The sequence below is a fragment of the Corapipo altera genome, unplaced genomic scaffold (assembly GCF_003945725.1).
Source record: "Corapipo altera isolate COAL_440 unplaced genomic scaffold, ASM394572v1 47, whole genome shotgun sequence".
Taxonomy (NCBI): domain Eukaryota; kingdom Metazoa; phylum Chordata; class Aves; order Passeriformes; family Pipridae; genus Corapipo; species Corapipo altera.
The window spans coordinates 7,808,934-7,819,085 of NW_020884897.1; positions in this window are offsets into that span (position 1 = coordinate 7,808,934).

Genomic DNA, 10,152 nt, shown 5'->3' on the forward strand with positions numbered 1-10,152 from the left:
GGTAATTCATTAATGGATATTGACAGTACATTCCTAGTATTTTGACTCATGTAGAGTCAGGTGTTCTATACCTTCAAGGTATATACAGCTGATCTTAGTAACATTAACATCTGCCTCACTTCTTATGAGGCAAAAGCACATCAATGCTTCCATCTTCAACTAGATACCACACAAGACCAAAAAATAGATGTAAACTAAATGTTTTAAGTTAGCCTTTTCTTGGCTTTATTCTGTGTTGGTAGCACAATATTAAATGGAGTGGCAGAACTGTAATATTGTGGGGTTTCTAAGCCTAAAGCACACATGCTTATCACTTTTAAGCTAAAAAGTAATGGTATTGGTTACTGTACAAGTAACAGTTTTTGCATTCATAGGAAGCTTTGTTTACTGTCTGTAATGTGATGTTTATCTTTGTCGCTGTTCCTCCAATACCTTTGACCCTGTTGACTGTTTTAGTGTCATAGAAATTAAAGGATTTGACAAGTTGTTTTCCTTGTCTGGTTCCCAAGTACCACCTTGAGCACCACAGAGGGGAGGGCAGGAGCTCCTGCAGCCTTGTGCTCAGTGGGATGGACAGTGACACTACCTCCAGTGTGTCACCAGGAGTGGTGAGTGCCAAGGGGCTGCAGCCCTCCTCTGTCCCACCAGGTCTCTGCTGCTCTCCCGTGTGTCTCTACAGCAGCTGATGCTACTTGAGGAGCTCACATGTGCCCACTGCTGTGCAGTAAAGACATGATGGCCCTTTTCTTAAAGAATTTACTGTCTAAATTAGAAAGGAATAAGGTAGAAACAGGTAGAAAGGAATAAGGTGGAAACCTCTTCCTGCATATGGTCTTTCCTTGAATTCTTAAATTTTTTTTTATTATTTTCCTTTCTCTTTCTTTTCTTCCAGAAGCGGGATGGTGGCGTACATACAGCAGCTGAGCCTCAAGATCATATTCTCTGATCTTGAAAATAGCAATTTTTTCTAATCTAGATGAAATCATTTAAAGAGACAGGACACTAAGGCCTTACACATAAGTAACCTCTTTAAAAAGAAATGTACTTAGTTTAATTTAAAAAAGTATTGATGCGAACTGTGAACCTCTAATTACTTTAATGAAATAAGATCCCCTGCTCCCTAGCATTAGGATTTTTGTTATTTTAGTGCTGACTTGAGGCAATACTGCCTACACTGACTTCCCTCCCCAACCCATGACTATTGAATTTGCTATTGGTAAGCTGGCAGGTTATTTCAGTCACATTGGCAGTATTTGAACTCTACAAAAATGCTTCTTTTGAATTCATCCCATGCAGGGAGAGCAGTCTAAGCCCACAGCCACCACCCAGATGGTGATAGAACCTCTACCCCTTTTTCTACCTTGCCCCCTGCCCTTACCTCAGGTAAGGTATACACAGTCTCTGTTGTATGAAGTTGTGATGGTCCTTTCTGTGATCCAGGTGTGAGATCAGCCCGTGGTGTGTCCCTCTGCCACACACAGTTCTAGGTGCTGAACTGGGTGACTTCAGGTGGGGATTGCAGACTTGGGTTTCCAGGTGATAGCTGGGGTGTTTTTGAGCTGGAGCTTGTTGCTTTCGGCTCTTTGGTTGGGGCTCAGAAGTTGTTCAGGAGCTCCTGTCTGTACATGACTGTGCAGTCATTCTCTATTTGAATGGCTTCCTGCTGTCCCAAGAGTGCTGCATGGCTCTGAGAGGAACTGTGTCCCCCCAGACCACAGTTGTTGCACTTTAACAATTAAAGCCTGAGAATATCGGTCAGAATCTTAGGAAGGAGAACACCTCATGAGCAATTAAAGCTAAATGTGGCTTCCAGAATCCCCACTGTGCCCGGTAATTGGGGAAGGGTGGTGGGAAATGATGTGAGCTCACCTGTGCAGACTGTTTGATTATATTCCTAGTCAGTCTTTAAAATTCCATGTTACTAAAACTATATTTAAAATCCTGAAGTTCATGGAATTCGGGGGCTGATGAAACTTTTTTTCTAAATCTGGCCTTAATTCTTGAAGACATCTAACATCTCATCTTGCTTCCCTCTTTTGTGTTTTCAAGTCATTCACAGTCGTACTCTGTGACATTGATGTTTAGAACAGATACTCTTCTTGATCCAGACAAAACATGAAATAGCAGAAGAGGAATCTACATAGATCTGATGTATGCACTGTAAGAAAACATACCAGAAGGCAGCTTTAGTGGAAGGTTTTTGAAATGTTTCACAGTTGAAGCACCTAAAACTCTTCTTTCTCAGAGAAAGAAGAAACACATATCATTGGTATACAAATGTCAATTGTAGGGTTTCTGAATATACCAGTAATTCACTGACACTGAAAACAACTTCATCAATTCTTAAAATCTGTTTTGTGATTCAAAGTGCAACGTTATCTTGGACTTTATAGAAGCCTGTGAACTTCTGAAAATATCTCTTGGCAACAGAAAACCTTAGGATGCTTGCTGCTTCTGTGTTTATCACCATATTTTTTTCAGTAACTTTTAAAGTTTCATTTATCGTTCTTAGATTTTTTTTTTTTAATATATATAGCATTAAATGTTTTAACAAATATAGAAGGTGACTCCAAACAGCCAGTGGTGTCAGAAGTATCCTGTACATACTGATACTCCTGAAATATCTCATTCCAAGCTATTTAAAAGCTGTATCTGTATGAAGGCCTCACATAAACACAGAAATTAGGAAATCCTAATTCTTCAAGGTGTTTAGGTGTCTGAACGTTCATATGTACCTACATGAGCATTTTGGGATGCTGCTTCTAAATGTTTGTTGATCACTAACCTCAAGTGTTGCTGTTGCTTCTGCTCCCCCTTCCCCCATTACATTAAGTTTTATAGTCAGCATCACTGGATAAAGCTCCTTCCTGAACAGGGCTTTATTTTGCATTCCTCATATATTCAGTGCTTCCATAAATACCAGCTGTTGAAGTTTTGGGGCACTTGCTTTGATTTTAATATATTTCTTTTCTCACATAGCCTGTACAGAGACATTCCCTAGTTAGAACTGTTCCTCCATCGTGAAAATGTTAGCATTTATTCATTAATTATTTTTTTTTACCACCAGATTCCATTTAAACAATCCTGTCACCAGAGCATCCTCTAACAAATTACCAAGAGATAAGTCAGTTTGAATTAGGAGTGAGAGGGAAAAGGTTTAGTCATTGCATATATTTGTGATTTTTAACTTCCAGTGGCGGAGGGCAACCAGCCCCTTTCTCAGTGGGAGTGATGTGCTGGTACAGCCACTCCGAGCCTGTGCCATGGCAGTCACTGCAGAGTAGCTGATGTTCTGTGGAACTGCTCTGCAGTTCATCTGTCGTGGGATTTATGGGAGTGAGACCACAGCTCTCTGTCCCTGCTGCCTCACTCCATCAGAGATGGACACACATCATGTGGGCAGAGTGTTCTCCTCAGTCAGGCTTTGCGTGGTCCCAGGGTGAGGATTTCCGTGTGGTTTTGTACCTTTGTATTTCACGTGTATGAGCATGTTTTGGACCTTCTCTCCTCGTGTAAAGTGGTCATTCAGAAAAGTGGCATGGTGGCAGTACCTGTGCTATGGATACAATGGATGTGTTGAAATGCTTAAGGAGAAAATTAGTTGGTGCATGACTTCCCCATTCCCACCTAACCATGAGTTTTTCCAGTCTGGACAAAAATTCTTAGAGTCACAAAATCTCTGTGAGTAACTTTCTCGCCCCGGCTTTATATAACTAAAAAAGTTGAGCCACTTGCCATTTCTTAAAGGTAGGTTTCAAAAGTATTTTCCCCTTACCTGCTGTGACTTGTATTGCTTTAAAAACAAATGTATAGAAAATGAAGATATGTTTGGGTCACGGATTTGAAATCTCAAAGTGTGTGTGTGAAACACATGTATACACAAAAAAAGGCTACATTTCCTTTCCTTCCCTGTGGGGTTTGAGACCCAACCCTGTGTTACCTAAATAGAAAACACACATTACTCTTGTCTCCGTGGAGCTTTGTCTTTAAAATTCCCACTGAGGAGACTGAGAACATTCTCAGAGTGCTGCTGGCACTGTGATCCCTGTCACCTGGGACCAGCTTCACGTGGGCTTGGATGATGTGACCATAAAAGTACGATTCTGAACCAGTGTTTCTATGGCTGTTGCTGCTGCTGGCTGGGCTGTGACAATGGCAACAGACACCTTCTGTCACGCACTTTCAGGTTTTTCATTGCAGTGTTACTGGTTGAGATCTCAGTTTACAAAAAAAATTTATAAATTACGCACAGTCTGAACCGTGTGAGGCTGGGAGATGTTGAACGGGGAATTGGTGGTCCCCTCTCGGTCCAGTTTGTGTTTAAGGCTTTGCAAACTCAATCTTGAGCAACTGACTTTCCTTTCACATGGATGTATCTGACCAAGGTATAATACAACTGAAAAATTGTGCTTTTAGCGTTACTTAAATGCAAACAATACCTTCTCCCCACCAAACCTTTCCCGGTTTGTTTTAGGTCATCCAGGAATATGATTTATAATGTTCTCTGTTGTGGATCCTTTGTTGTGTTACAAAAATAAATGAAAATACTTTGCTGCCTTAGGTAGGCTGATTTTTTTTTCTTTTTGTGAAAAGCAGTGGTATTGTGTTTTTTCCTTTGTTTGAAATGTTACACTGAACGTTTTGTAGGAAGATTTTTTTTTACTGTGTTTTCAATAAAGGTAAAGTGTGATTTATAGCAGGGTTTTGTGCCTTTATTTTTTTTTTATTTTAAGCAATGAAAAAATAAAAATCTCAGTGGCATTCTGAAACATGCTGCCGGCAATTGGTGTGAATAGTTGTGTTCCTCCCTTCTCTTTCCTCCTCCCAGTTTAACCTGCTTTTCAGATTCTCCAATGGCTATATTTCTAAAATAGCTGATGTAGGGAATGTGTTGGAGATTCCTATACATTCAGAGGCATCATAGCCCTGTGTTTTATGACAGGTGTGCAATTAATTTGAACCCTCTGCTTTAGGCCAGTTGGGATTGTTTATAGGTGATTATGTTGTATGGTGATTATGTAATTTGTAAGTAATTTTCAATAGCTTAATAGTTTGACTGAAGGGCAATTTTTAATGTATTAAAAACATGACCACCATGTTTCCTAAACTGTCTGAAGCTTAAACAGCTTCAGACTTTAATTTCCATTTCACAGGAGCATTTAGGCTGTTTTTAAAGTTCAAGAATCATATGGATGGAAGGAACCTGCTGATGTCTGATCCATCCAGCTGGGCAGGATCAAACATACCTGCCTTATTCCTGGTATTTAACCAGGCTGGCAGGGACTGTCTGTGATGTGATTGCTGTGCTGTCTCTAGGCAGTATATTCCAGTGTTTAATTGTTCAAGATTTTCTAAATGTCAAATGTGAAGGACCCTTGCCATGCTCTAAGCTTTAATTTGATTCTCAAACGTCCACAGTAAAACAAGTCTTTCTGCTTGCACCAGCTTTTTCCACACCTGAAATGTTACATTTCCCTTTATCTTCTATGTAAGAAGTGACCCCCAGTTCCCTCAAATGTTTTATGCAGGCCTCTCATCATCCTTTTTGCTGCCTGTGGGGATGTTCATGCGTGCCTAGAAATGCAGAACTCAAGTGGACACAGAAACCTTCTAGCTTGAGCCCTGGTAGTGCATTATGTCTTCAGTAATTCTTTCTTCTTTTTTTTTTTTTTTTTTTTTTTTTTGACAAGCAGTGAGAGAAGAGACATCTCAGTTGTTGTCCTCAATATGGATTTTTATGACCTACTGCCTTAAATATATTTCCACATATTGCATATAGGCCTGAGAAGTCTTGTCTTCATAGCTGAAGATGCTCCCACCTGTGCTCAGCAAAATAAATACCTAAAAGCAGTGAATGCTTTTCTTGAACTTAGTAATCTCCTTGAGTGCAATCCCAGCTTGCTGTGGGTTTCTCTCAATGCACCACAGTATCAAATCTCTGCAGGGACTCACACAAGTCTTAGGCTTGCCTTTGTGTCACTGCTCCTAAATACAGCAGTTTTAAGGAACATTTTGACACCTGTACCATGATCATACAACATGAGCCTTTTTCTCCATGCATTTCCTGTGAGTGAAAACCTGATCGGAAAACAAGGAGCCATTTTTTTCAGAGAGTGTGGGTTGGGAAGTGGAAGGTGAGGTGGTAGAAGGGTTGAGCTTAAGGTCAGGCAGCCTGATGGCACATGAACACTTTCCTATTGTTTAATTTTTTTTTTTTTAATGCTTCCTTCCTACTAAAGTGACCCTTCATAGCATATATCAGAATATTCAAAGTCAACTTTTCTAGACCCAGAGAATCAACAGTCCAAATCCTAAAAAAAGGCCACAGAAAGTATGTGGAGAGCTCACTTAACCTTCTAAGATTTTGTATAAACTTAAAATTTCCTGAATTTCCTGCGAAATATCAGATTTGATCCCATGTGTTCTTTTGATTCTATGGTCTGATTCGCTTCTAATTTTGAACTGTTATAACTCAATGTATTTCCAAATGATCCCTAACACAACAGTTTATTGAAAGAATGTATCCGTGTGTCAGTACAAACTGGATTTAGTTTCCTTGTTAGTTAATGCTGATTTAACAATTTAACATAACAGAAAAGTTCCCCGAGAGCCCTTGTATAGTGTATTTAAATCCCAATGTGATGAGAGAAGCAGCAGCCCCTTGTGTTGCCTGTAAGAGAATTCTGTGTGTAGCAAAGAGCAGATGGGGAACCTTGTGCTTCCTCTCACGACTGCTCACTGACAGGAAAGACAAATCTGAGTGTCTCCCACACAGACCTGCACACTGACCTTGGGTGGTATGTGTAAAACAGAAAACAAATAAACAAGGATCCCACCACAGGCCTCCTTCAATATTTACACTTTGTGATCCCCAAACAATCCTGAACGATGACACCATGTGCTCCCTGAAGGACTCATGAAATACTAATGCACTAAATTTCAATTAGGTTATGTCTTTAATATTCTAAAGTGATTATGTATTCAATTAAGCAACAACAACCCTAGTAAGGTGTACCTGAACTGTTGTTACCTGGGTACTAGAACTGAATCTACTCCACATTGTAATTTTAACTGCTCTTACTGATTTAATTTTAAAGCCTAAATTCAGGAAATACAAGGTAAGATGACACCTAACCCTTATATAGCTTATGGTTTCTGTTCACTATCAAGTAAAGGTCGATCCATTTGAAAACAATTTTGCTCCTGATTTTTGCTTGGTCTTCATTTATATGGGTATCAAACTTGAACAGACCTGGCCTGTGTTTGTAAGCAGGTGAGGAGGGAGGTAACAGAAAGGTAGAGCAGCCACGATGGTGCTTTTCAAAAGCTACTCAGGACACAAAGTTTGAAGAATAGCAACCATGCTGTGACTCAGCCCTTATCCAGGGTCTATTTCTGTGAATGGGAGATGGGAGGGAACGCAGGGAGTACTTACAGGACCTGCCCTCTGTCTGTGAACTCGGACTAGACAGTCTGCTGACGACAACTGACCACCAGGGAGAGCTGAGGGCAGGGGGCAGCGTGGGCTGGGACACATTAAGCCCCTCTCTGTGCGTCTGCTGCTTGTTCCTTCTTCCCTTAGCAGTGAGAAGCCCTCAGTTTGTTCCCCAAGCTTGCACTTCCTTTCCCTGTTTCACTAAGTGATCCTGAAAGTCCTTTCCTGAGCCTCCTTGAGCTGGAACTGTAAAAATAAAGTGGAAAACTCTTCTTCTGCCTGAGACAGGGGTCCATGAAGTTCCTCTGCTGCTAAGATACTATCTCCTCTGAGCTACTCTTGTATTTTCTGCACTATGACCTGACCCAACTCACATCCATCAATCAGCAAATAAAGTCTAAGGTTGGGAAGAAAAAAAAAAAAATAGCTGAAATGTGATCCAGAAGTTTTGCTAGCTGGCAAATCAGCCTAAACTATCAATGCGAACAGAAAGGAAATCAGCATTTTGTATAATTTGTTAGTGTTAACATGTTCTGGGATTTAAATATTAAATCCTGCTGTTTTAATGCATAATACTGAATAACCTTTTATTTCCCCCCCCTAAAACAACTGAAACTGATTGATTGAATTTATTTCTGAAAACACCATGCCTCTATGTTTTAAGTCTGTAACTTCTGAAAGCTCGACTAGAATGGCACAAACAGAGTATGTGAAATACCCCATTGGTATGCAAAACTGCATCAGTCATCTGTACAGCAGCACAAGACTATGATAAAATGAAACGGTGAAACAAAGTGCCGAGGTGAACTTTGTCCACAGGGGAGCCTTTTTAAGTGATCCAATGTCAGCAAATTGCTTACTAATGTGTTGACTTATGGCAACCCTCAAAAGTAAAATGAAAAGGCTGGAATTTACAGCATATCAATGAATCAGTTGATAAGCTTTTACTGGTTTAATATCCTCCTAGTTTTGGTGCTTGGAGCCACTTCAAGTTAGCAACAGAATGTTTACCATCTCCGTGTGATAAAGGAAGTCAAACGACTAAACAAATTCCAGGACCATTATACTGTTTGGTGAGATTTAAATTAAAATCGTTGGGAGAAATCATGTGGAGGGGGAAGGAAGAAACTAAAGTCAACTGCATCATTTCACAATGACTTACCTCGCTTCCTAAACAATGGCAAGATTTTTAGCGGAGCTGGAGATAATGTAATGCATTTGAAAAGATTTAATTGCACCAATAAAAGACTATACCACAATTAAATGACATACAGAGTGACATTTATAGATAGGATCAAAGAAATTCACTACCTAACATGCTGAAGCAACACACTGCTCTCTGTGTATAGTAGTGCTAAAAAGTAGCCTACTTTGGTTTCAGTGACCTTTCTTATCTACTTTGATCTAGATTATTAAAAATTTTAATGGCAGGTGTAATAAGGGCTACTGTAGCACCCTGAAACAAGTAATATGTGTCCGTCCCAGTACTAATATTTCAGACCTTGTTTTTTATTTTGTGATATTTATTTAAGTGTATGAGACTTGACATTTAACCTTTGTGATCCTTCCAGAGGCGGCAGGGTTATTAAAAAATAAATTAGTTTTTTTCCCAACTGTGACCCCTTTTGGTTATGCTAATGTTTAGGGAGTGACATTTTAAAAGCACAGCACAATTTTGAGAAGCAAGTTTTATTTTAGGAAAGCTTTTTAACATCTGGAAATGGATAGCTCCTTGTGAAAACTTGCTTTAGTGTTTTCATTAACCAACACTTAAAAGTATAAGAGTGAATGGCAGGAAAACTCATCTCCTGTTGCCACTTGAAAGCCACTAAGAAAAATAAGTACATATCCTTTAATCACAACAAGTACTGAATTCATTTAAACCTGGCTAATTGTTATGAGAAGACTATAAATGTATTCTTAATAGAAGGTGAAAAAGTGGTACCTGTTTTGTTCCCGGCAAAATCCTGAAGTGTTACATATGAAAATGATTTCCTACTACTGTGGACTATATATGGAAACTATATTGAATGAAGACCTGCCCATGGTTTTTATAATTGCGTGATGAAGTGTGAGCAGTCTATCAAGCTTTTTCTCCCTAAATTAGGTACAAAAAACAGGGACCCTAAAAGCCAGCCCACCATAGGTAGCTTGGTAGATTGCTGCTGTAGCCATCTGAAGTTCTGTGGCAGAAATTTTGACAGATGATACTTTAGGAACCTTCTTCAACTTCCCATTAGTGACACCCTGTTCATAGCTCAGCATAGTATGTTGGGCCCATGGAAAACTGACAGCCTTATTGGGAAAGAAGCATATGGCTGCTTCCCTGGTCCTTCATGCAGAAAGATCTAAGTGTTACTCTTTTCTGTTCTCATAACGCTTCTTGAGGACAGTCACGCCCCACCAATGGATTCGTTTATTCCAAACTTAAGTACTTGAACACTTTTGAGTGTAACATCAGCTTTCTTCAGTCACCCCCATATTCATTTTCTCTGCTACAGGGAAGGACTTTTCATTGATTCCAGAGGCAGCACAGCAAGCAGCAGTCTGTCTCAGCCTTAAAGCTGAGAGCAGTGTTTCCCTCCTGCCACTGTCAGCACATGAGTAGAGCAGCAGCACCAGTTTTGTTCCACCACTCTGCCAGGACCCTTCTAGGGTACAATCTCACTGTCATAGAGAAACATAGAATATAGCAAGAGGGGGTCTGTACTCCAAAG